Source organism: Bactrocera dorsalis, chromosome 4 (genome assembly GCF_023373825.1).
Source record: "Bactrocera dorsalis isolate Fly_Bdor chromosome 4, ASM2337382v1, whole genome shotgun sequence".
NCBI lineage: Eukaryota > Metazoa > Arthropoda > Insecta > Diptera > Tephritidae > Bactrocera > Bactrocera dorsalis.
Genome location: NC_064306.1, coordinates 63,817,217 through 63,844,886, shown reverse-complemented (window position 1 = coordinate 63,844,886; position 27,670 = coordinate 63,817,217).

Here is a 27,670-nt window from a genome sequence, read left to right as displayed (position 1 = left end):
GCTGTAGTGCCAAAGAAGAAGAAGAAGACTGCGTTTGGTCACTCGAGGACATTGAATTGGCAAATCTTTTAGTACGAGATCGAGGTCTTTTGTTACTTTAACATCCATGGTGGCTTTTTCGGTGTACTTGCACGTGGTTTATCAAAAACCATCGAGAGGCTATCGTGGAGCTTGCCACACCAATTTTTGATGGTAGACATTGAAGGGGATGATTCTTCTTTTATTCGAGTCGACCAGTCGTTTCCTTTCCAGTCGTTCTTCCTTTTCGCTGTTTGACACCAACTCCTGTGTAGCCAGGTCCTTCTCCGGCTAATCTTTTCATCTTTCCATCGGAGTGGGAGTTTTCCTCTTCTTCCCCCGGCGGGTACTGCGTCGAATACTCTCAGAGCTGGAGTGTTTGATATGTTGAAGAACTTCGCTTTGAGGCGGATAGTGGCTAGCCGTTCATCCACCGGGGTGGATGTTTCTCTCCGACCACGAATTCCACTCCAAATTTGAGCTCTTTTATATGGCTACTGTAGTAAATGCTACAAGGGCTTAGTTGTTTCAGCCCTTGCTTTGTCCATCGCAATGCTTGGACTGCGGTGATGTCAGCCTTCACTCTAACAAGGACATCAACCAGCTGGACAGCGGCATCTTCCCAATTAAGGGATCGGACATTCCAGGTGCATGCCTTCAAATCGCAATCCATAATGCGTTTGCCATTGTCGTCATCAAAAGAGGGGTCTCTCATCCGAGGCTTGTTGACCCTTCTCTATTTAGCTCTGCAGTAAATTGAAGATCATGGCCTTCAAGTCCAGTCAAATCGGTTTCAACAAATTAAAATTTCCTCGCTTCGCTACATATTGATGACCTCATTAATGTTTGTTGCCTTTCGCAAAACGTCGCTTGCATTTCTCACAGTGATATATTGCCACAATTTGTTGCCTTCAACGCTGCAACCACAGCCGCGTGCACAATAATTTGTAAAACGACTGTAGCTCGTTAATATGGCCGCGTATGCGACATTAACTACTTATGATTATGATTATTGCTTTCATGCAGCGGTTGCAATGTTCATGCACATATCCTTTATTGGTGGTGGCATGCTACAAAAGCATTCACCAACACCACAAAATTACATTTACAGCAATCCTTACAGGCAGCATGCTGCACATTGCCGCGCACAAGTGCATGAAAACCGCACTTAGTATTGTGTAACATGCCTTGCACTCGCGTATGTGTGTGTGTGTGAGTGCAAAAGCATAAAATCACACATACATGCATACATACAAAGCTTATTTATACTCAGTTGCTTTTATGTGCGTAATCGGCAGCATTACTGCTCACCAGCGCGCGTTGTAAATGATGAAGGCATGAGAGTATGTGTGTGTTTGTGTGTGTATGTGTGCATGTCTGTGCAACATCATCGGCAATGTCACCCACGCACGCGGATCGCTTCCATCATTGTCATCATTACATCCATTATTAACAACATTATCATCATTGGCCATCAATCCATCAGTCGGTCCAGCCACCTACCATTCAACCCCAGCACGGCAAGCCTCACAAAGTGCATCGTGTTGCAGTGTTGCCACTCGATGCCAGCGTGCCACTTGACTCATGCCATGCATTTATATACTCATTCATGTAATTTTGTGTGCATTTCTGATTACATATGTGCAACCACCCACCTATACAGACACAAGTACAAGTAAATACATCACACTCACAACAATATTCCAACAACATTCGCTGCGCCAGTTTATCTGCCCGTTGACCTAATTATTTTAAATTCGTTAAATGCACCGTTGCATTCAGTAATGGTTATGAATTCTGAATTATAAGTACTTATGCCGACACCCTCTGCTCACTGGTTATTTATGCAAATACACACACACACACAGCCGTAATGGAGGGAGTAAATTTTTCAATATGTTTGCATTTAAATGAAATATTCATTTGCAACAATTATGGCAGCGCAGTTCCTGAGTGCATTCCCGAGAATTTTATTGCTATTTATTTACAATTTGCATATTTCAAAAGATTTCATAATTTCTATTGTATGTGGCATGATACGAGGGTTGGTGCTCAAGTTTCTTGGCTTGCTTAGTGATGTATGATATTTTGCCAGCTGACTTTCCAAAGAGAAAGTTTGACATTTTTACTTTCTTTTTGAAGGATTGAGTCATGTGTGGAAGTTCACGGAAGTGAGGAAAGTTCTCTGAGAGCTTTTTACTTGGATGTGGCCAGAAACGATTATTTTATATATGGTTCAAGCAGCTCTCGATTTCCAGTCCTAGACCAAGTATCCTCTGGGTAGCCTAAGACCATTCGTTTTAACGCTAAACATCCGCTCATGGTTGTGCGCTGGGTTTGGGACCCGCTACGTAAAAAAATGCTCGCAATGAAAAGAACAAAACAGCACCGGATGAGAGGCCCCCTTTTGATGACGGCCACTGCAAAGTTGATAAGGATTACGATTTAAGGGCATGCAACTGGAATGTCCGGTCCCTTAAATGAAAGGTGCCGCTGCCCAGCTGGTTGATGTCCTCGTAGGAGTAAAGGGTGACATCACCGCCATCCAAGAATTGGGTTGGACGGGACACGGACTGAGATGAGTTGGTCCTTGTGACATTTATTACACTGGCAATATAAAGGAGCGCAAATTTGGAGTGAAATTTCTGGTGAAAGAGAAACCCTGTCGTCGAGTCTTGTCGATCCCACAAAGTTCTTCAACATATCGCTGATTTGCGCCCACGCAAAGAGAAGAACAATGGGACCAAAGATGTCTTTTATGAGCACTTAGAGTGTACCTATGAGAGCTGCACTCGCCACTATGTCAAAATCGAGACTTTATCGTCAGATAGTGCAAAGAAGGTACCTTTGGTGCAATAGTTGGCAAATTCAGATGAAACATTCCCAAATGGGTTGAGGCTGATCGACTTCGCTGTGCCGCGAAATAAGGTTATTTGTTGTACTCGACTCCAGCATAGGAAAATTCACCAAGCTACCTGACTGTCTCCGAATCGAAAAGCCACCAACCAGATCGATCATGTTGTGAAAACGCTGAAGACACGTCTCCAGTGCTTGTAGGAGACTTGACGATAAATTTTAAGAAAAAAAATGTTCGCGATTTGGTACATTGGGGCTCTCTCCCTTTGTCATGCACTGGGGCTACACAGCTACTGTAAACCCAATTATACTCTACGGTGCAGTAGTGTGGTGGACAGGCGTACAGATATCCACTTACGGAAGCCAATGGAAAGGGTGCAGAGGTTCGCTGTGCTGTACATAACTGGAGTTTTAAGAACAACTTCAATGGCGGCCCTTGAACTGGTACTAGACCTCTTCGTATTGCTTGGTGGGTAATGGCGGTTTGGCAATACCGACTACATTATCCCACTTTTTAACTGGGACAGAAGATTCAAAGTAAACATTGAAGAAGATGGAGGATGGAGTTGATGTGGGAATATACTGTACAGAGTTAGTTTCAAGCTGTGGTCTTTGCTGTTGCGAAAACCCCGGAGCTGGTTTCTAATGCACCTGCAGGCAATTTCTCAGTCAACATCTGCATAGACTGCTAAGCAGCAACCAATGCAGTAACCCGTATCGCATATTGGCCACAAGTATCTTGGATAGCAGGACAGCAGTGTAAAGTGTTGCCGGGTTATACTGGATGCCAAGTAACAAAGGCATCGAGGGCAATGAAATAGTGGACGAGATTGTCAAGAATCATGTACGGCTAACACCCGAAAACGTGATCAACACTGGGAAACTCTTTCATTGTCTATACGACGATCAAATCAATCAAAACCCGTTGGAACGAGCTACGTGGGTGCAAAACTGCAAAAGTCATATGCGGATCGAATCGGAAATACACAAAATTCTTAATAGCACTCGATAAAAGAGACTGTAGGAAAGTGATCGGACTACTAACTGGTCACTGTCTGGTAGCGACACACGCCCGTAGAATGGGCCTGACAGATAGAGAAGACTGCTGGAAATGTGTAGAGCAAGGCTCCAGTGAAACAATGGAGCATCTCTTGTGCATTTTTCTCGAATTGGCTGTAAGCATTGGGGTCCTTACGGTATGAGACAGTGAAAGAGGTATCGATAGTGAGGCCAAAGAGTCTGTTAAAATTCGCCTCTAGCGCTTGCATTCTAAAGGATGACTGCTACTCACGGACCTCGTAACTGAACTTCATCTCGTATCGTAAAGAATCAAAACTGGTCTATGCGTGGCTCATTGGCCTACTAGACTACCCTAACCTAATCTAGTCTCACCTTTTTACATTGGTCCAGTGTAAAGTTTTCACTTTGTTAAAAAACTCAGAACATACATGAGTGTCAAACACATCGGTTTACTTTGACAGCTGGCTCTACAGTTATCTCTCTAAGAAACTTTGTACCATTCAAAATCACCTGCTATTAAATCCTTATGAATGGTTTTTATGTTACAACTGGAAGTGTACACTTAAATAAACTTAATAACCATACAAGTTAGATATTTACAGTAGCAATACTTCCAAGGAGCATATGTATTTCAAATCGTGTTGCCAACAAAAAGTAAATGCTATCAAATCACATACTTCTGTGTATAACAACCAATTCAACTTTTATTTGCACCAAATTGCTGACAATTTATTACAACGCTGCAAGGCATCGGTCACGAGGTGGACCACTAGACATTCGCCCTACACGAGAAGGCATGGAGAACGCATACGCAGTAAGGAGAACCGAAGGAGCAAAATGCTGGAAAGATGGTCTACCGTAAGCTCATTCAGGGCTGTTCATGTGGGCGCCGAGTGTGTTCCACTGAGTATCGACGAACACCGCTGTGGCAAGCAAGTTCAAACTTATTGCAATTCTACAACATAAGTAGCCTTAATGCTGTCATTAGAGTTGAGAATAAGCGAAAGTGTGCGTTTGTGATGGCAACAGGATGCAGGCGGTCAGCGAAGGGCGTGCACTCAAGGGACTGAGGTGGGCAATAGCAGAGCTTTTGTTATTTAAAAAGTTTAAGGAAAATTTTGTGTCGGGAAGAATATGACAAACTAAAGGTGTTTTTTTATTAGAATCAAATTTACTTGCAGATTTATTTTGTGTATATAAAATAAGTATGACGTCGCTGCTTAGCTATATGAATAACCTTGAACTTTTTGGGCACAAAATTAACTGTGAACAAAATTCAGCTGTTTCAACACGAAAGCACGAAGCGTGACGCGCTACGTTAATGTTGTCACAATAATTGCAGGTTATGTTTTAAATGGCATTTAAATATTAAATAGCAAAAAGAAATTAAAAAGTTTGTTAAATGGAGGCGTGTCTATTTTTGGTATAAAAAGTTATAATTCGTAACAGGAAAAATTTGAAAAAGTCAAAGTATTTGAGGGTTCACCGATCGATTGATATAAATAATGTTACAGGTCGTTTTGTTCTGGTGTGAGCTTCCCTTTCTTGTTTGAATGTTAGTTAATAGACAACAAAATTAATTGGCCTCTTAACAATACTAAGACCATACTTTATCCGTTCCAGAGATATGGGACTAAATTTAGTTCAGGCCCAATTAAAAACAAAAAGTTCGTAGAAAGCAAAGAAATGTTAAAACAGTGCAGTGACCAAACGGAAAATCTTTTGGAAGTCTTAAAATGAGATTAAAGAAAAGAGAGTTGCCACCTATTTAAAAAATTACTTTCTGTTGTTTTTCGGTAACTTATTTATTACCTATCTCGATCCGGATCAGGGTCAAATAAAAAAAGTTCAAAGAGGCAAAGAAGTTGTTCTTTAAAAATTTGTCCGTCCATAGGTTACATTACTTTAGAATATTTTTATTAAAAAAATGATAAGACGATAACTTCGATTGCACCGGAGCTAAATAACTTTCAGAAATACGAAATTCTTTACTAGAACTTAATTCCGATCGTTCAGTTTGTATGGCAGCTATATGCTAGTGGTCCAATATCGGCGGCTGAGAGCTTCTTTAAGAGAAGAGGATATCCAATAAACTGAAGTTATAGTTCGCGTATGTGCAGACAGGCAGTCAGACAGACGGATATGTATACCACGACAGGTGGGTCTAACTAACCGGAATGGTCCCGGATTTTTGATCGGTTAAGGACTGTCTACTCGACAGACTTTTGCCGCTATAACAACGAAAACGAAAACGGATATGTATATTTATATTTTACTCGTATAGGGTATCCAAAGTTTCCTACTGGGTATTACAATCTTCGGAGAAAACTTAATATATTAGGTGCGCAACTAAGTTCCCGCTGTTTGTCAATAGATGGCTCCAGAATTTAATGGTGATCGTTTTTGATATATTCAAAACGTGATAAACTTAACCTAGACATCTTAAAATAAAACTTCAGTCCACATTAATGATTTTGTTCATGTATCATATACTTTGGTTGTGTGAAGCTGTCCGATTTTCGCCAATTAATCGTCATTTGCGGGAAGTGTTGATTTTCTACTTTTAGTCAATGTAGTCGGCGGCTGAAGCACATAGGAAACTCCAACAGGTTTATGAAGTTGCTGAAACCACGTGCCGTGATTGGTTTCGTTAATCCATAACGACCGTCTGCTGAATGAAGGCCAAAACCTGTCGAAATCGCTGAACTGAAAACGTTGCTCGATGGGGATCCGTGTCAAGCGCAAGTAGTGCTTGCTTCAGCACCCACAAAGCCATTTCAAAGTGACTACAATGCGCTGGGGATGATATAGAAATTAGAAGCTTGGATTCCTTATAACCTTAAAACCAGGTGAGGCAAGAAAAAGTGCTTCTGATGCATGCAACGTTGTCTCATCCGCTAACACCTATCTGGATACGTTTATATGAGCAGTGCAACCCTACCCTGCGAATTCTTCATATATACTTAGTACCGTCCGATTATTATTTTTTCCGTTCGATGGCGCATCGTCTGGCTATAAAGCAATTCTACTCATAAGACGACATGAAAAATGACTTGTCTGTTGGATAGCACTTCAAAATGAGTGGTTTTATCGTATTGGTATTCGACCTTTCTCAGAAAGATGGAAAAATGTTGTGACTAACGAAGACCAAACTTCGATAAATGCCCACATATGTACTTATATTAGAAAAAGTTCTCAAATAATTTATTGAATAGAATCTGGATTATCCGCATAGGTTGTAGACTTTCATATCCCCACAGGAAAGAGTCTAACGGTGCGATTTCACACAATCTTGGTGGCCAATCGACCAACCCAAAACGTGAAAATATCTATTCTTTCAATAAATTCTTTGATTGATGCAATGTGCCCAAATGGGCGCCGTCTTGTTGAAACCAAATGTCGCTGAGATCATGAGCTTCAATTTCAGGCATCAAAGAGTCGGTTCTCATGGCGCGATAACGGTCGCCATTGACGATTACTTTCCTACTGGTCTCATGTTTCAAAAATTATGAACTACACCCATCCATTTTTTTTTGTGTATGAAATGGCAGCTCTTGCATTCTTCAGGTTGCACTTCGCCCCAAATGGGCCTAATCGCTGAACAAAATTTGATTCGAAACCGTCGGTGAATTTTCTTAACAAAGTTGAACGATTTATAAACGTTGTTCTGGCGTACGTACCTTTATGGTAAAATATAAAAGTATAAATCACCATCATTGACATAAATCGACTTAAGCCATTTTATAATACTGAATTTATTATTTCTCAACAATTAAACGATCAAAAGTAAACAGACTGTAGATAAAAAAGCAATAATATAACAGTTCTACGCTTGTAACACACTTCCATGTTTAACTGTTATTGACACTGAAAGCGCAGACAATAATAAATGTTATTACATAAGAGACAAAACGAATTTGTAAACATTTATCTGCATAATTAGCCGGTAATTACGGGGCATTTGTAATTCACCACTTTGCGCACTTAAAAAGAACGAGCACTTGCGATTACCTTCACGTTAACTGCCGCTCGTGTTTGCATTTTCATGCACATTTTCCACGCGCTCAGCTCGAAATCAAACCGGGAACCTCTTTTCAGCTACAAGCGCGAGATAAACACAAATTCATAGCACTGGAAAATCGGTGTAACTTCACCAAATAATTCACAAAGCAGGTTTAAGTTAATGGCGAACGATTGTAATACGAACAGTTATGTGGAAAATTGGCATGAAGTCAAGCACAGTGGAGCAAAAGTTGATTTCTTTTGATTATAATTGTAAAGAGTTGCGATTTAAATTCTTTGAAATGAAGTTAAATTTGGATTATTATGTTTATTATGAAGAACAAAGTTGTGTAAAAAAGTTTTGGAAAAAAATCGGAATTTTTTAATTTTTTTTTCGAAAAATAAATTTTCAAAAAAAAAATTTTAAAATTTTGGAAGTAAAAATTCAAAAATTTGAAATTTAAAAAAAAAAATTCAAAAAAAAATTGAAAACTTTTATTGAAAATTTGTTAAAAAAAATTTTGAATTTTTACTTTCAAAATTTTAAAAAATTTTGAAAAATTCAAAATTTTAATTTTTTTTTAAAAAAATTAAAAAAATTAAAAATTTTTCTAACTTTTTCTACCAAAAATTTTTTAAATACTTAAAAATTTTCAATTTCACATAACTAAAAATCAAATATTCAAAAAAAAAGAATTGAAATTTTTAAATTTTTATTTTGAAATAAATTTTAGTTGAAATTATGAAAATTTTTTGAAATTGAAAATAAAAAAAATTAAATTTTGAAAAATTCAAAAATTGAAATAAATTTTTAAAAAAAATTTTTTAAATTGAAAATATAAAAAAAATTGAAATTTTAAAAAATTCTAAAATTTTCTGTTACAAATTTTTAAAAAACAATTTTTAATTTTTTAAAATGAATTTTAGTTTTTTAAAAAACAAATTTTCAAAAAATATTGAAAATTTTTTGAAATCGTAAATCTAAAAATAAATATTTTTTCATAAGCTTCATGCATTGCCTACGTCCTCTACATTTGTATAACGGCACTGAGTTTAGTCAATGTCACTAATTTCGAAATTATTGTGTAAATGTTTTAAAAATTAACTAATGATAGTACTTTTAACTTAAATTGCATAAACAAATGAATATAAATACGTTAATAGCTCCGACAAAGTCGTTTATACACATTTTGATTTTCTTTCCATTTACAACATTTTGCCACTATTCGCTGTTGCACGAATTGCCCAGTGGCGTGGAAAGAAGTGCTGAAAAAAGTCGAACCGAATGTCATTCTGTGCCGTCAATGTGACTGTCTTCGCTCGTTTCTGTTTTTGCGCTTTTGTTGTTTTCGTGATTTGGTTTTTCTCCTCAGGTGGGTGGGTACATTTATTACGAATATAAATGGAAAATTAGTGCCATCGATTTTGTGAGTCGGTCAAGGTCAACTATTCACGGTTGAGAGTTGAACAAAATACCGTGATTTAATTGCGGGTTATTTACCCATTTCATTTATCATGATCCAAATCATGCATACATACATATGTACATGAGTATGTATATGAGCGATAGTATCTGAGTACTTACAATGTAACAAATGTGCCTAAAACTAGTATATGTAATGTTATATGGGCGGTGCAATTACTCATTTGGGGCAGTGAGTCGTAAATGACGTATGAATTAGAATACCAATAGTTAGATAGCACAATAGCTCATTAGATTAAACTTTATGATGAATAAATGAGGATCTGATGATCCAATTTTTAGGAGTTTATGGGTACCACAAAACACGAAGATATGTCCAAGTGTGATCTATGAATTGCGGATCACCCCTATCAGCGGATCATTGAACGTCGAGAAGTCGCGGTGGGTTTTTTTCTCCTCGAAATACCTTTTCTCTTCAATTTCATAAATAAAATAATTTTAAAGTATTTTTTTTCCATTTTTTTTTTTGCTTATTGTTAAAAAAAAATCAGTGGATACTGCCCTATATACTATAGTTTCATGGCTTGAGGAAGCCATTAGGGTTAAAGAATTTGCTGTTGTGACTTGTTGGGAGCTTTCAATAATGCCTGCCGGAAGCAGTAGTCAGAAGATACAAGATCCACAATCGGCGGATACAGAAAAATATCTAGGGCTCATCCTGGATAGGAAGCTTTCATGGAAGCCGAGTGTTGAAGGTAGAGCAAAAAAGGCATCGATTGCCTTTTACTGCTGTAGGGGAGCCATTGGCAAAAGGTGGGATCTCTCACCGAAAGCGGTCCTCTGACTCGACGACACTATAGTCAAGCCCATTATGTTCTATGGAGTCTTTGTGTGGTGGAGGGCTCAAGAGCGTTCAACAGACGGCGCTCATCAGCACTAAGGTTATGGTGCACGAAGTTCCACTCCAACCATGGCACTTAACGCCATCTTACACATAATGCCCGTAGATATCGTCGGAAGTTGTGTGGCTGCGAAATTTGCTATCAGACTCAGAGAACCTGGGTTCTTAAAAGAACAAGTGTCTGAGCACTCTGAAATCCTCACACACCTTGTCCTCGTTCTGGATCACTTCGATCATGGAGTCGCCAAACCGAACTCTGGCGGCTATTTCTCTGCTTATATACCGGCGAGGGAGCGCGCTATTAACTCCAGCTTCAGACTTCCTAACTATTGCAGTGTTTTCCAAGCCGAGGTTGCAACCTTTAAGATAAGAGTAGATTTACTGCTCCAAAATTCAGCCACCTTCAGAGAAGTGACCATCCACTCAGATATCAGGATGCCGATACTAATCTTGAACTCATTAACAGTACGTTCAGCGTTGGTCAAGGAGTGCCTAATCTCGCAATCAATAGCAACGAGGCTATGTGATGCTGCCCAGGCCACAGCGGAATCGCAGGAAATTGTAAAGCTGATATTCTTTCAAGGAAAGTCACCCTAGAACCGCTATCAGTAGAATGGGTCGTTGCCTCCGTATCCTCTTGTGTTCTACTACTAGATAGCTGGGCTTCGCGGGAGCTTGGCCAGCGCCTTTTGGTCTAAGATCGATCACAAGAGATCTAAATATCTCCTTGACCTCAGTACGGCTAGCCTCTCCCTAGTTGTGGGGCTTTTAACAGGCCTTTGCCCTATTTTCGTCCGTGCTGTAAGGTTATGAATCTTATCAGACGTCATTTGCAGAAGAAGAAGATGAGGTGGAAACAACTCAACTCTTCCTTCTTGACTGTCCCGCGTTTGGGAGGTTAAGGCTTAAACACTTGGAAGCGCATACCTTCAGACATCCCACCGAACTGGCGGGAATGGAAATTAAACGCCCGTGCTATCTAATCTAACCTATAATATTGGATCTTTACCTGCTTACCGATAGCGAAGGGTATACACTTTTCTACAGATATTTAGAGTTTTAACTGTTTTTTCTTCAACAACACTACAACAACTTTTTCAAATGTAATCATCCACATGGCTTACAACGTAAATATATACTATAGGTATGTATATTTTACACATAAATACACTCATGTGCATTGAATTACAAACTCATTGTCACTTTATACGCTCGACTTGCCATAATGAATCAGGCCGAAGCCGAAATTTCAGTGTCTTAATTAAATGTTGCATGACATGCAAACAAGTGCATGCAACAACTAAACACACACACACACAAACATTGTTTGCAGTTAACGCAATGAAGGCGTCAACCACGCCACCATTTGACAAATGGCCACGCCACTCGAAAAGTGATCATGGGCGCATGCGCCGCACTGTGCAAAACCACAAAAGTGTAGTGCCAAACTTGACCTCAACGGTGACAATCAGTCACTTGAGCGACCTCTAAAAGTGATCTGGAAACGCACAATGCTTGAATGGCGCGAATGCAAAGCCAATTTAAATCAATTTAATTGTTCGCACACATTTACCATTTACCGTTGAGAATTGCACGCTTGCTTGTGTGTTTGTTTGTGCATTTGTTTGGTAATGGGTTTGGCTAACACTCACCGGCTTATTGGCGCACTACACGCGCTCACCAGCCTGTATCTTGGCTGCTAACTAGGCGAATACGCACTGTGGCTGTTGGCCATTAGGCAAATGCGTTAAATTCCATTAAATTTATTTGTATGTATACATCTCATTGCTACTGACTTTATGTCATTTTCTTTATTCCGTTTTTCGTTTAGCGATTTTGTGGCGTGCTGAGCGCGTTTAATTGATTTAAATGTGGCGTTCAAACAAGTTTCCCGACAAAAAAGTGTAGCAAATCCATTGTTGTGGCGTGCGCATGCGTTCACCTAACGATGTGTGTGTGCGCGTGTGGCAAAAAAAGTAATAGGTTGGGGCCAAAAAGCGCCTGTCATGTATCAAATCTTAATGGGATCATAATTGTGATCTTTATGATCTTGAAATGATCGCTTAATTTGTATACAATGAGTACATAATTTTTTTAAGCTGTTTATATACAAGTACATATGTATGTACAATATACACTGGCCTGCATATTGAGCTTTATACATGAACTTACATATATTTTAAGCACTTTTATGTGGCTTACTGGCGCTTACCGGCCTTTACCGCTTATGTTTTTGCCTTCTCACGTTTTGTTTACATGAAATGTTTTTGTTGTTTGTGCGCTGGGATCGTCTTTCCAGCAGATACAGTTGTTTTTTGTTATTGTTTTGGCGATTTTGTTTCGCTTTCATTCGTGCTTTTGCTTGTTTAGCTAAAATGCCTCGTTGATTGACGATCAGCTGACGAAAGAGCTGACGCAAGACGAAAGACCAACGCATGAGTCAAAGGCAACTAATTCATTGAAAGACACTAATTAAAGTGGGGGAGTAAATGTACTGTGTGTGTGTAAGTAAACTTTATTATCTTGTAAATTTTTATATAAATTATATTTGTAATCAAGACAGGCTTAACCGGCATTAAGAGGCTCTAAGTCAAATTAAATTTTTGCTACTGACAGGCAGTACTTTTATGATTTTAGATCAGCTGACTTGATAGAATGGTTTGGAAGCTATTTTATTGGCCAAAAACAATCACGAGTTGAGAGAAACACTAAAGTTAATATGAGAGTAAAGAATAATATTACCAAAAAAATATTAATATACTTAAGTGCAATTAACCAATGTCTTTCAAACAGGTTTTTTCAATAGGGACGCTACAAAAGTAGACCCATAGGGACAGCAACGAGACCATATTTTTTCTCGCTTTTTCGACATTTCTCTTCTATAAGATTTGCGATTTCATCAAGGAAAGATACATATACGATCCAACAACTAGACGAAATTAATAAAATTTACTATCGAAATTCGGAGTCAGTGGCTTCAACTTTAAGAGCGTTACGTCCAATTTATGGTCGTCATAATCGTATTGTCAGATCAACAGCTGAGCTTCTAGTGGAAAAATTTGAATCCACAGGCACAGTACAAAATGTTCCCGTGCCAGTGAGACAAAGAAGTGCCCGTAGTGTCGAGAATATTGCTGCCGCTAGCGCATCAATTGAGAAAGACCCAAATCAGTCTCTCACACGTCGTTCTCAAGCGTTGGGCATCTCTGTGACGTCGTTGTGGCGAATTTTGCGAAAAGATCTTGGCCTACATCCTTACAAGATCAAATTGACGCAAGAACTGAAGCCGCTTGATCACCAGAATCGTCGTATGTTCGTGAATTGGGCTGAGCAACAACTTGAAAATGATCCGGATTTTCATCGAAAAATCATCTTCAGCGATGAGGCTCATTTCTGGCTGAATGGCTTCATCAATAAGCAAAATATGCGTTATTGGTCACGCAGCAATGGAGTACGTGTTCCATGAGTCACCATTACATCTCGAAAAAATCACCGTTTGGTGCGGCTTTTGGGCCGCCGGCGTCATTGGTCCTTACTTTTTCCGTGATGATCAAGACCGGCACATTACTTTGAATGTGAATCGATATTGCCCAATGATAACCGAATATTTTTGGCTCGAATTCCATGATATGGACTTGGACAATACGTAGTTCCAACAGAAAACCAAGTTTGGTGAACGTGTTATCTCACGAAATTTTTAGTGCGATTAGACTATTCCCTGTGGGGCTACGTCACAGCCAACGACGATTGATGAACTGCGTACGAATACCGATCATGAAATTGCAGCAGTATCGGCCGATTTATGCTTGAAACACGTCGCGTCTGGACTTCTGTAAGCGTGCCCGTTTTGGCTATGCAAAAAAGTTGAGTTGGGTTCGTAAGCATAGACCCAAGACTCATCGCCAGTAATAATACGCTGGCAATCAAAGAGCATTGTTTCACAGACGTTAACGCGACGGTGTTTTTCGGGAAAATTGAGTGATTCCGCACACAAAATTTAATGAAACTTTTTTGTTGAATAATTTCACTCATCGTAAAAATGGCCGAATGCACTTTATGTACCTCAGAAAGATTACCATATACTAAACAATAATAATTATTGTGAGGTGATATTTGGCACAGATGCCCCTGACAGTCATACTAACTTAGAAAAAAAAAATACTTCGTCGAAGGAGGTTTCGCGTGAAATTTAAATGTAAAAGTCTTACTATTTTTTGCCCACAGTAGTTAATGAGTACTTATTAAGGTTTCTTTTATATCTGTAGTTATGTATGTATACACAAATGTTTTCGACATTGTGCCGCCCGCTTAGACATTGACTGTCGCCTTGATGTTGTTCACAATGTCACGCTAATTACGGTAATAATAATACGAACGTAAAATTAAACAAATAGAACTTAATAAGAACGTAAATGCTAATGGAAAACGCTTGCGTAAATATACAAAGTGGAAAAGTGGGCGGTCCATGACGTTTTTTTATTTAAATAAATTCAAAAAAAAGAAATATTTTTTTTTTTGAGTTAGTGTGGGCTTAAAAATATATATAATATTTCTGACGTTAAAGTAGATGTTAGGCACTCCTTAATTACCTTTATTAAATTTCCCAATTTTCTTTCTAGTAAAATAATGAAAATATACTTGTTTGTTGGAGCAGATTGTTAAATTTCAAGAATACCGCTTAATTTGATAACCCAATCTGTTGAAAAAAGGGTATGGCTTCGGTTTTATCAACTCAAAATTAGCTTGAAACAGCCTCCCACATTGCAATGACTGCAAACTAGTGTTTTTTCTATGGTAGTTAATTTGTTGAAAACAATTTTTATAAAATAATATTTAAATTGTATTAAAATTCATTTATTCTTCATTTTCACTCAAAATTTTATTTATTAATTTTTTATCGAGAATAAATAATTAAAATTCATACTAAATTATGTAAAAGTTCACCTAAAAATAAACTAGTACATGCCTCAACTTGAACGTTACGTATGTAAATATGAACCGTGTCAGTATACACTTTTGTTTATTTCATTACAACTTTGCTGCTGATCTGCTTTTGCGCTAATTAGTGTGATATTTCACAGTTTAGTGAAAAGTTATTTGTTGTTTGTGCCAATTTGTCAATTAGTCAGCAACGTGAAGTTGAAAATTTATGAAAACGAGAACAGAGATGGCTTCAAAGGGAATACGGAGAAATAATTTTGAGAAATGTTACCAAAAAAATAACTATTAATAGATATATGAACATAGGGCATCTTAAATCTCGAATGGTGTGCTCAGATTAATGAATAAATTAGTGTGATAACTAAAAATGTATCAAATCTCATCAGCTGGATTTTTTGTTAAATATTTCCTAAATTAGACCTACTTGTGACAAAAAGTTCCCGGAAATCATAAATAAAATGCAAAATTTTTAATTATTCTTCAATACTTATTTTGTCGCCTTCAAAGTAACACCCACCATGTGTATTATAATACACTCAGCTCCTGCACTGAACTTTATTGTGTCTTTTCGATCGACTAAAAACAAGCTCCATGGAACGGCAATTTCAGTTTGGCGAACAAATAAAAATCACACAGAGTCAAATCTGGTGAATACCATGGTCGGTCGAACACAATGAATACGTGTTTTTGGTTTTCGGTCAGAATCGTGGCTCGTTAAAGCACCATATCATTGTGTAGAATCTACAACGCTCACGGCCAACTAGAACTCCTTATTAACGGTCTGTCCACCCGGAACAAATTCATTATGCATCAAACCACGATTATCGGGTTTGGAACCAGCCGTGTAAAAATGTAATTCCAATGAAAGAAACAAGAACTCCTCTGATATTTAACTCCCCAAACGTTGATGACTACATCATACTCATAAAGGCGAGCGATTTACGGATATACACCTGGCATATCCGGATATAGGGAAGGTGTCACCATCCAGTTGGTGAATATCCTCGAAAAAAAACAAAGCCGGCATCATCGCACTTCAGCAAATGCTAGGGATGGGACATGGCTGCACGAAATATGAAGCATGTGACGTCTACTGCAGCTGCCATGAGATCACACACAAATTTGATGTAGGATTTATGTTAAGTCGGAGGCTTCACCACACATCAGTCTAATACATATATGCACACGCCCCGACAGAAGAAAGAACGACGATACCAAAGAGCGATACTATGCATGCTTGGACGTTAAGATCGTGCTCGGCGACTTTAACGCCAAGGTGGGCAAAAAAAGGCATCTTTGAGTAGACGGTTGGAAAATTTCACGACAACAACTCCGACAATGGAGAGAGGCTAATTGACTTCGCCACGGCTCAAAAGTTTTATCAGAAGTTAAGACAGCAAACAAATGGTTTCAAGTCGGAGACAGGAAAAAAACTGATATCAGAACCGCCTTCATTCTCTTTGTTCCCCTTGGAAGCAAAAGCACCTACGCATCTAATAAAAGGACCAAGTAAATAGTGACCTATCTTGGAATGTTGGGCGTGAACTTGCAAAGCATAGAGTATAGAGGCAACTGGCAAAGCTCCGTGTTCTCGGCCGAGACCGACCCTCGGTTATGGGGTCAAAGAAGAAAAAAATTTTCTTTTTATAATTCCAAATTTACATGGCAACTTGGCAACTTTGTTTATATTATCTTTCCATTCCATGCAAAAACTCCTTACAACATGATGATATTAAAACGAAAAAGTTTGCAAACTGGGTCAATCTCAAGTAAAAAAGCAATTCTAATTAGAGACATTGCATTAAAATTGGACAAATTGAAAGTCATTAAAAGTGTGAGCAAAGAGACGCAGAGAGCACAAGTCAAGCTGGGAAAATAATCAGAGTACTTGGCACTCAAATGAAAAAAATAAAAGAATAATAAATATGAGCAACAACAACAACAGCAAATTCTTCATCACTATAGCAAAAAGTTGGCGATAAGGCTCTTACTTACTTGCAACTACCCGCTTCAACACGAGCACACCTCTGAGTGACGCACTCCGCTAAACGGTAGTTAAGTTGGAAATCGCTGCCAAACGGCGGAAAATTTTAAATTTCATGCTACGGCTCTTCTCATGACAACCTTAAGCATACAAATGTATGTAAAAATCGTTGCTGCTGCCAATCCGACTCACCGCCACCACCACCAACCCGTGACCCGCGCTGTTGAGTGAGACTGATGAAGATGACGAAAAACAAGGGAAAAAGATAAATAAAAATGTTATAATTAGTAGTCACGACAAACAATTTGCAACGCACAGGCGCAGGAGAGGCGGTGCCGCAGAGCGGTGGGTGTGGCACGTGTGCGGGGTAATGGGAAATGTGATTTGGCCCTTGCTTGTGGCAAAGGAATTGAAATGTACACGTAAATACTAACGTACCAAGTAACCTTGGCCTTAACTTGAGGGTCGCTTCAATTCAGCTTTGCACTTCGGTTGCTTTTGCTGCTGTTGTTGTTGTTGTTGGCTTGGTTGTTGTGACAAAAACGTGTGACTAAGCCAACAACACACGTCTCATTCTTTCCTTAGCGCAGCCGAGGCTGTTTGCTTCTGCGGGCGCTGTATCTATTGTCAACGTTACGGTAATTGGCATGGCAGTTGAAGTGTGAATTACTCGGCGAGGGCGGTGCGGCGAGCGCATTACGCAAATGTAAATTAAAATAAAGCCGGAAAGTTGCTGCAAGCTAATAAACTTTTATTTTGCCTGTGTTACTAAGTTGAGCCTGGCATCTTAAGTGCACCAGTTTGAAAATGTAAACACATAAATTTAGTGGAACGAGTTTAGAAATAGATTTTACTTTTTCCTTGCTTCTAATTTTTGTTTGTAATTTATTTATTGACTGTAAATAATATATTTTCTGAGATAATATTATTCCCGAACTTGAGCTTATATTTTTAATATGAGAAAATCGGCGAGCTTTCATAGGTTATTTAAATTTTGAAGAAATAAAAAGCTTTCAGGTTAGGTTCTAAGTTTGCTGAATACAAATAATGAGCTTGAAAGATTCGAACAAACCAAAGTAATACTTTTAGCAGTAAAATCTTCAAAATAACATGTTCAATATAACATGTTTTGAAGATATTATCAGTTATATTCTTGATTTCATTAACCAAAGCTTTGGCTCGAATGTGATAACCAATTATGAATACAAAATTGCAAGAAAGCTTTTGACTTTTCGAAACTTTTACAAACTCGTTTCCGAGTCAGAGGTATTTCTGATGATAAAAAAGCTTTTAAAGCTCAATTAAATATGAAAGCTCAGTCAAATAGTTAGCTTTCACATGATTTTTATTATCATTAGTGAAAGCTCTAAAATGATGTAAAAACTCAATTCCGAATCTGAATTATTTCTGATGATGAAATAGCTTCCACAGCTCAAGTAAATAGTTAGCTAAGCTTTCGCATGATTTCTATTCCGATTAGTGAAAGTTTTAAAGGATATAAAAGTCTAATTCCGAAGCCAAATTATTTCTGATAATTTAATAGCTTCTATAGCTCAAGTAAACGTAAAAGCTCTGCAAAGATTTTCTAAGCTTTTAGATGAATTTTATTACTATTATTAAAAGATCTAAAATGATGTAAAAACTCATTTCCGAATATGAAGAAATGCTGATGATGAAATAGCTTACACAGCTCAAGTAAATATAAAAGCTCAGTCAAATAGTTAACTAAGCTTTCACATTATTTGTATTAACATTACTGAAAGTTTTAAAGGACGTAAAAGCTTTATTCCGAAGCCAAATTATTTCTGATGATTATATAACTTACATAGCTCAAGTGAATGTAAAAGCTCTTCAAAGGTTAACTCAAATGAATTTTATTATTATTAGTGAAAGCTCTAAATGGAGGTAAAAACTTTATTCCGAGTCCGAAGTATTTCTGAAGATTATATATGTAGCTTCCTTCGTTAGCTAAGCTTTCATATGAATTTTATTATCACTAGCGAAATCTCTAAATGGATGTAAATATATATTTTTCACTACTTTTCATCAAAGGATTTTAATTTTGCTAAGAAAAGTTAAAAACTAAGAGAAACTGAATATAATTTACAATTTCATCTAATATTTAATCTATGGTGGAGATACCTACGGTATATAATGGTTAATCTTTATAGAACCTGGTCCTATTTATACTTAACTAGAATACTTTCATAAATCTTCAGTCATCTTCTCTTTATCCAACGTGTCACAAAAATACTTTTAATGAAAACACTCTTATTTTCATTTTTATTTTCACTTTCATTTCATTTCCATTCCACATTTCCTATGTTAATTTATGCTATGACGATTTCCAACCGAAAACGTTTTTTCTCCGAGATAATGGAAGTGCTCTAATTTTATGGAAGCACTACATTAGGTGTGTGTGTGTGTGGGAAAAGTGAATGCGGAGTTCGTAAACATTCCACTACGACGCCTTCATTTAATACGAAGTAATGATTGTCTAAAGTATATAAGAAATTTCGGCAGAGTTTCTCGAGTTTGTATTCAATTCTGTCAAAAAAAAACTTCAACGAAAGGAATTTGTATGCAAATTCGTTGCAATAAATTATAAAGTAGGAATACATAGCTCAGCTATAACCGCCTAAGAAGTGTCTACGCCAATATAGAAATAATCCGTGGCTCAAACTTTTCAATTTATTATAATTGAAATGTGTTTCGGGGAAATGTAATAGAAAGATAAATTTAAAGAATCAATCATTTGTGCTCTGTGTGCACTAAGTGGTTAATCTATTTATTCTAAGAACTCTTATTGTTCAATAGCAGGCGATGGGTCTATCAGTTTTTCCCATTATCCCATTTCCATTTCTTGTTGAGTTCTTAAAGATTGTTTGACGGTTTCGGAGTGTTTGTTGAAAGACCAGTTTCTTGCTTGTAGTACATTAAAAAAGAAATATTGTTTATAAATATCCGATTTCCGAAATATTGTTCAAACAAAAATGTTCAACTTTATTACGAAAATTGACGTTTTGTAAAGAATGAGTTTCGCGCGCTTCACTCAATTTATGCTAAGCGCATTATTCGCAACATCATCATCTATCTGGAGACCCGACATTCATTACTGGATAATATTTGACTGAATTGATCACGTTTAGCACACAGTGAAGAAAATATAGCAGCCGTAGCTGAGAGTGTACGCGAAGACCATAAAGAGTCGATTCGACGCCATTCGCAGCGACTCGGACTAACTTATGAAAAGCGTACAAAATATAGTTTGTGCAGAACTGTAGCCGCTCGACCTTCCCAAGTTACATCGCTTCGACTGTATGGGCTCTTGAGGAGTTCCAAGTTCAGACCTTGGAGCAAAAGAGCACGTGTTTCATTCACCAGTTTTCAGTCGAAATGATCGAAAGAGTCTGAGACGTGGCCACGGCCAACATTTGAAAGGATTAATCTTCAAAAAATAAATGCCGAAGAATGTTCTTTCGTATGATGAAACATTCCCCAGAAAATTTGAAGTATATCCAAAGTTTCCTTCATGGAGATCTTGTCTATTATGAATTCTGTGGAATATAGTATATCTATTCCAAGAAGTTACCAGTGTACAAAGTTAATCTTCCTAACTCCTCCGGTTCTTTTTAGTTCTCTATTATTCCTGCTGGGATCAGGTTCCCGTTCTAAGATAAAATTTTTTTCATTTATGGGTACTTTTTCAAACTTTTGTAGAACATTTCTGTTCCGCGAAGTCACCGTGGAAGTGGTGAATGAAGCTGAACTATCCCCCTCTCTACTGTCTCTAGTTGTTCGTCTCTTCTTGTCGAACCATTATAATCAATCAACGCATAACTTCTCAAACGCAATAAAATTATTATCCTTCCATATACCAGCAATGTCTGAACTTCAAAGCTCACAATTTAAATTAAATCCATTGCACATTATAAATTTCACACTGTGTCTCCCCATTGAATAGGCACCTTTTTCATTAAAATTTCGACAATAATCATTAAATTGAGCTTTCGCTTTTCGCAAATTTCTGTGTTAATGAAATAAGTCATCCTTTCTTTAAGAAAATTATTGATGTGTGATGATTCCAGATCCCGAGCGGCAGGTATTCGCAGAGTCAGACGCTTTATCATTAATTCTATCAATTTCTCTTTTCTCGCCATCCGCGTTTTTTGCATTCTCCAGCGACTTAATTGAATAGCCTGCCTGCCAGCTAAGCACAATTTATATTCGCTTTCTTCGAGGCCAACAGTGGAATGGCGCGATTTCACGCTTGATTATTTGGCTTCATCATATTTGCATCGGTTTTTCTTGGCGCACTCGCTAATTTAATTAAATTTCATTCTTTTGCTTCTTGCTTTGTGGCCCGTAATCAGCCTCAACGCATTCGCTTTGTTGCCAGGTGTATCAGACTTGATGCCACCCACCCCACCTACTTACATATATACTATATATATGTATATTGAGTTCATTAAAGTGTAAATGTACAATTGTACTCGATTGTTGTTACGCACAAATTTCAACCATTTCTTGTGAGTCGGTTTGTAAGTCGGTATATAAACATATATAATTAGCTGAGAACTGGAAATTGGATATTCTTATCCTTTTTTTAGCCATGCGTCCATTTACCTGTTTCAACTTTAATTGGCTGGCTGATGGACAGCTGTCACAGCTTTGCCTTCCCTTTTTAGAGGAGAAGTGAGTCAGCTGATTTGAGCAGTGCTCCTTTACCTGGCTGTTAATCTTTTCAGGAATTATCTACATATATATATTTTATATTATATTTAAATATAAAATGGTTTATTTGTCTACAGTGGAGGCTTTCAAATGAGTTGTGAGTTTTTGTTTTAAACAAAGGCACATTGATCAAGAGCGGGTTGAGTTCGGAGCAGAAAAGTAAAAACAAAAATACGCAAAGTATTTTTTTGTTTTTTTGCTTTCATAGTGTCAACATTATACAACAAATGCACGATTTTGACATCTTAGATACGCAATAGAATAAATTAAGTCAACTCAGTTCAATATGCCTGGTTTGAGTTTTTCAGTTTATACAATTAGCACTTTTGAGAATAGCAAGTTCATAAAACAAGATTTTATGCCCTAATTTTTGTTATAACACATTATGACGAATGTAACATAATGTCAAATATGCAAGTTTGGACTAATTTATGAGCAGGGTTTATCCGGAAAGTAATAGGACTGATTTTCTTCCGCCGCGACTGTACTTCGGAACGTGCGCGCACCGACTGGTAGAGGACTTTCCTAGCTAATGAACGAGTGGCTGGTCAGTTGTCTCCGAGCTCCTGGAGAGTGAGGACAAACATTTTCGATCGATTCTGTGAGGGGTGCAAGCCGAAATGCAGCGTTCGTTAGAGCAGAGATAAACGATTAAATTCTATGTGAAACTCGGTAAATCTGCCACCCAGATGTTGCTGTAGCAAAAAGTGGTGTGTTTCGATGGCATCAGACCTTTTTGAAGGTTCGCGAAGAGGTCGCTGATGAAGACCGGAAGAATGAGCAAATCCAAAGTGAAAACGATGCTCTTTGTCTTTTTTTGACATCAAAGGCATTGTCCACCATGAATTTGTTCTACCTGGACAAACCATCAACGCCAAGTTTTACGAGAAAGTCCTCAAGAGACTCAAACGAAAAGTCAATCGGATTCAACAAGACATCGCAGCCGATTGGAAATTGCACTACGACAACGCCCCGGCTCACAGCGCCTTTCTTGTTAACAGCTACCTAACGAAGACCGGCATCCCAATGCTTCCGCAACTACCCTACAGCCCAAATGTGGCCGCCCCGACTTTTTTGCCTTGCCTGAAAAGGCCCATGAAAGGCAATCCAACTTCAAGAAGCACAACTTCTCTCAAGGCTTGTTCATGAGAATGCCTTCCGTGACGCTTCCATCTATCGCGATTCTCATTCTTCCATCCTGGGTAGCAGCGAGTATCGTGTATCGTTTATTTTTTATTCGGTCAATTGCGCTCTTGTTATTTTCAGTTGTTTTCCTTAGCTCCCATAGCTTTTTTCTTTTATTAGCTAGAAGATTACTTGGGGCATTACCGCTTATAACTAATATTGCATCGCCTGACAATATTCGGTAAGCTGATTCAACTCTGAGGGCTGCAGTCCTGTCCAGTGCACTCTGGCCACTAACTTACGCCTGCCTTCCTTTTTAAGCACATCTGCTCAGATCTCAGCTATGTATAATAGGACCCTCTTTGTCGTCGGCGCTAGGAGCTTTCTCTTTTCTTGGCCATAAGTCTGCTAAGTTGGGAGGTGATTTTCGCTGCCATTCCTACGGCGTATTGATTTTGTACACAGTAAGTTATTTTGGGTTTCAGTCTTATGCCTAAACAGTTTACTGCTTTTTGTGTACTAAGAATATCCGTAGTCATTTGCATACTTATTTCTATGGGTATGTGCTTAATTGTTAGAAAAATTAGCTCCGTTTTTTTCGTTGCGAGCTGGAGGAGTCGAGCTTGCGTCCATATAATTAAGCTTTCTTCTTGATTCTCCTGTGTCTCGTGCTGTAATTACTGCTGCAATGTCGTCCGCATTGCCAATTAAGTACGATTCGCCTGGTATTTCGAGTTTTAGTATAGTGTCGTAGCTGATGTTTCATAAGTCTGGGCCTAGAATCGAATTTTGTGCTGCTCCAGACATGACCGCTATCTGTAGTGATCACTCTCTACTTTGGGACAGCAGTTTTCTGTTTCTAAGGCAGTTCCGCATCACAGCTCTGAGATACTCGTGGCTTTTAAACATTTTTTGAAGAGCGTCAATCATATCCACCCATCTAGCGCTGTTGAAGGCGTTTCGGACACCCAAAGTAGCCAGCAACACTATTATTTTGTATTTATGTCATCTGCGCTGTGCGGCTTCTGCACTTTCAATGACTCATTTTACAAGTATAACTCCTAAAGTTGATATACCGTGTCTGAAGCTGTGTTGTCTTGGGGAAAGTCCTTCAACTTCGTTGATAGCCGCTTCGAGTCCGGATTTAAGTAGCATTTCATAGAGCTCCCCCGATGTGTCAAGCATGCATAACAGACGGTATGCTGATGACAAGTCGCGATTTCGTTTCCCTTACTGATTAGCACCAGCCTATTTTCAGGGAATATTCCGGCTTCGAGATAGGCGTTGTACATATTTAATAGTACTTCCGGTACAGCGATTATTTTCAGGATTTCTGCTGAGTTGCCGTCTGGGCCGAGTTGTTTGTTGGCTTCGAGCTTGCCAGCGGCTAGTTGCAGCTCTCCGAGCGTGAAGTCGCGGATTTGTGTGTGGGGAAGAGTGCGTTTGCGATGTCGCCACCATAGCATATAGCTGCCTTACAAACTAACTTATCAAAGTTAGTCTTGTATGGAAAACTATTTTAGATGTCAAGGTATCGTCACGAAATTTGACAGAGATTGTTACTCAAGGCATTACTACAATCTTCGAGAACTTGTTCAGATCGGATCACTAAAGCATACAATACCATACAAACGAAAAATCAAAATCAAGTCATTTAAACTGAATGATCAAAATCAGAACATCCTCTAATGCTTTAAGGGTGAAGTGTATTATAATTTCGGTTCTGATTTCAAAAATATTTTTCTGTAAAAAGTTCGTAGTTTCCATTAAATATAACATTCGCATTACTTACCAACTGATTCATATCAAGCACTTAAATTTTTTACTACTCATAATAGCTAAACATACATAAAAACATAGTCGTACATGTCAATTATCTTTGTCTAATTCTTCCATCAACAAATGAAGCAGTTTAATTAAGTCTTTTGACGTTTCATTACGCGCACTCATTCTTATTTTCCTTTTACTTTCTATGAAAACATTGCAGAGCACAAGCAAACCTAAGTTAGCTGACACTTAGCAATGGAATTTTCTTTTGTCGAAGAAGAAAGAACTCAAATCAATGTCAATTTGACCATGTTTTGTCTAGTCATAACTGTATATTCATAGATTTATTTAGACTACTATTTATTAGATGTGATTTCGCTGACGCATTTCGGCCATAATATTTATTTATTTTTTTCATTTTAGTATTTTTTTTAATTTTTCTTCGTTTTATTATTTTCTTCATTTTATTATTATTTTTAATTTTATTATTATTTTTAACTTTATTATTATTTTTTTTCATTTATTTATTTTTTAATTTTTTAATTTTATTATTATTTTTTTATTTTCTTATTATTTTTATTTTTTTTAAATTTTTTTCCTCGTCTTTATTATTTTTTCTTCACTTTATTTTTTACTTGAATTCATCGCTACAATTGTCATATTCATCTTCTCTCCGGAGTTCGCTTTTATTCGTCGATAAGTGAAAATTCTTTTGCGAATTTCGGTCATTAGTTGAATGCGGCATTGTAAGCGAAAGTGTGTGTTTGTGAGCGTGCGTGCGCGTTCGAATGTGTGTGCGTGTGTCGCTCATTGGCAACACTTTCATTAACATTGATGACATTTTCACTAGCACTATCATCGCTTCAATTGCCATTCTGATGACCAAATTTGCGCCAAGATAAGTTTTGTGTCTGTCTGTCTGTCCGTTCGGCTTCACACGTCTGCTGCTTTGCCAAATGCGATTCGCCACTCTCATCAATTGAACAATTTCATTTACTACACTTTCGTTTCATTTCATTGCGTTGTTGCTGCTGCTGTTGTTGTTGTTTTTTCTTCAAGCGACAGTGCAAGTGTTCTAAATTTCTGCAATGAAATTTTATGAATGGGCATTCGCAGTTTGTGAATAAATTGAATTTTGCCTCATTTAAATTGTGGAAAGTGTGTCAGCGAGGCAGCGGCGCTTTATCATACTAGTATGTGTGATCTATTGTGCGCTTGTTAGCTTGTTATTGGATCTTAAGTAGGCAGAGAATTGAAGGTTGCAATGACTTATCGATGGCTTCAGCAGATAGAGTTTTGATGTTTGATATTCAAGTACCGAAAAGTAGTGGAAAATAAATATTAATCGAGACACAGTATCTTTTTTTTAAACCCGACAGAACCTCTCTCTACAAACAAAAAAAAAACAAGTGAAAAAAGATAAGCAATTTATCGATGCTCGAAGCACAAACAGTACCATCACATATTTCTAACTAAAATTTTGTTTTCAAGCCAAACCAGAACTAAAGATGCCACTCTGTTTAATACAACTGAAATTTCTATCAACCTCTGCTTATCTCACTTATCTATACCAAATATCATACAGCCAAGTACCAGAAAAATTCAAAGATTCCTCAGAACAGCCTTCATAACACATGCATACAAGCAGCCATTCATCTTATTCACCCACAACATCGTTTCCGTGGTATTGCGAACGATACTGTCACTTTTGCATTCAAAGTGAATGTTGAATTTGCAATGCAGATCTCCACACTTCCACAATATATTCATTCATTCAAATCATCCGTTTCACTTTTTACAAAGAAATTGCACGAGAAAATTGGAAGCAATGAAAGCTTGATAAGAAAGTAGCAAACACACAAAGTCATAGAAATTGTTCGAGTTAAAGGAATTTTCTAGATTTCTTAGAAATGCATTACGACTTTTACGAATTTTAGAGAATTTTATAATAAATGTTCATGTAACTGATATACATACATATACTTACGTATGTAAGCATGATTGCCGTTTAAGGAAAATTTAAAAATTTATGCCAGAGAAAATTTTTTATAAATATTCTTCTTCTTCTAAATTGGCGTAGACACCGCTTACGCGATTATAGCCGAGTTAACAACCGCATGCCAGTCGTTTCTTCTTTTCGCAACGTGGCGCCAATTGGATATTCCAAGCGAAGCCAGGTCCTTCTCCACTTGGTCCTTCCAACGGTGTGGAGGTCTTCCTTTTCCTATGCTTCCCGCGGCGGGTATTGTGTCGAATACTTTCAGCAGAGTGTTTTCGTCCATCCGGACAACATGACCTAGCCAGCGTAGCCGCTGTCTTTTAATTCGCTGAACTATGTCAATGTCGTCGTATATCTCGTACAGCTCATCGTTCCATCGAATGCGATATTCGCCGTGGCCAACGCGCAAAGGACCATACATCTTTCGGACAACTTTTCTCTCGAAAACTCGCAACGTCGACTCATCCGTTGTTGACATCGTCCAGGCCTCTGCACCATATAGCAGGACGGGAATTATGAGTGACTTATAGAGTTTGGTTTTTGTTTGTCGAGAGAGGACTTTGCTTCTCAATTGCCTACTTAGTCCGAAGTAGCACCTGTTGGCAAGAGTTATTCTGCGTTGGATTTCTAGGCTGATATTGTTGGTGGTATTTACGCTGGTTCTAAGATAGACGAAATTATCTACAACTTCAAAGTTATGACTGTCAACAGTGACGTGAGTGCCAAGTCGCGAGTGCGACGACTGTTTGTTTGATGACAGGAGATATTTCGTCTTGCCCTCGTTCACTGCCAGACCCATTTCTTTTGCTTCCTTGTCCAGTCTGGAGAAAGCAGAACTAACGGCGCGGGTGTTGAGGCTGATGATATCAATATCATCTGCAACTAATCTATACGTGGTTA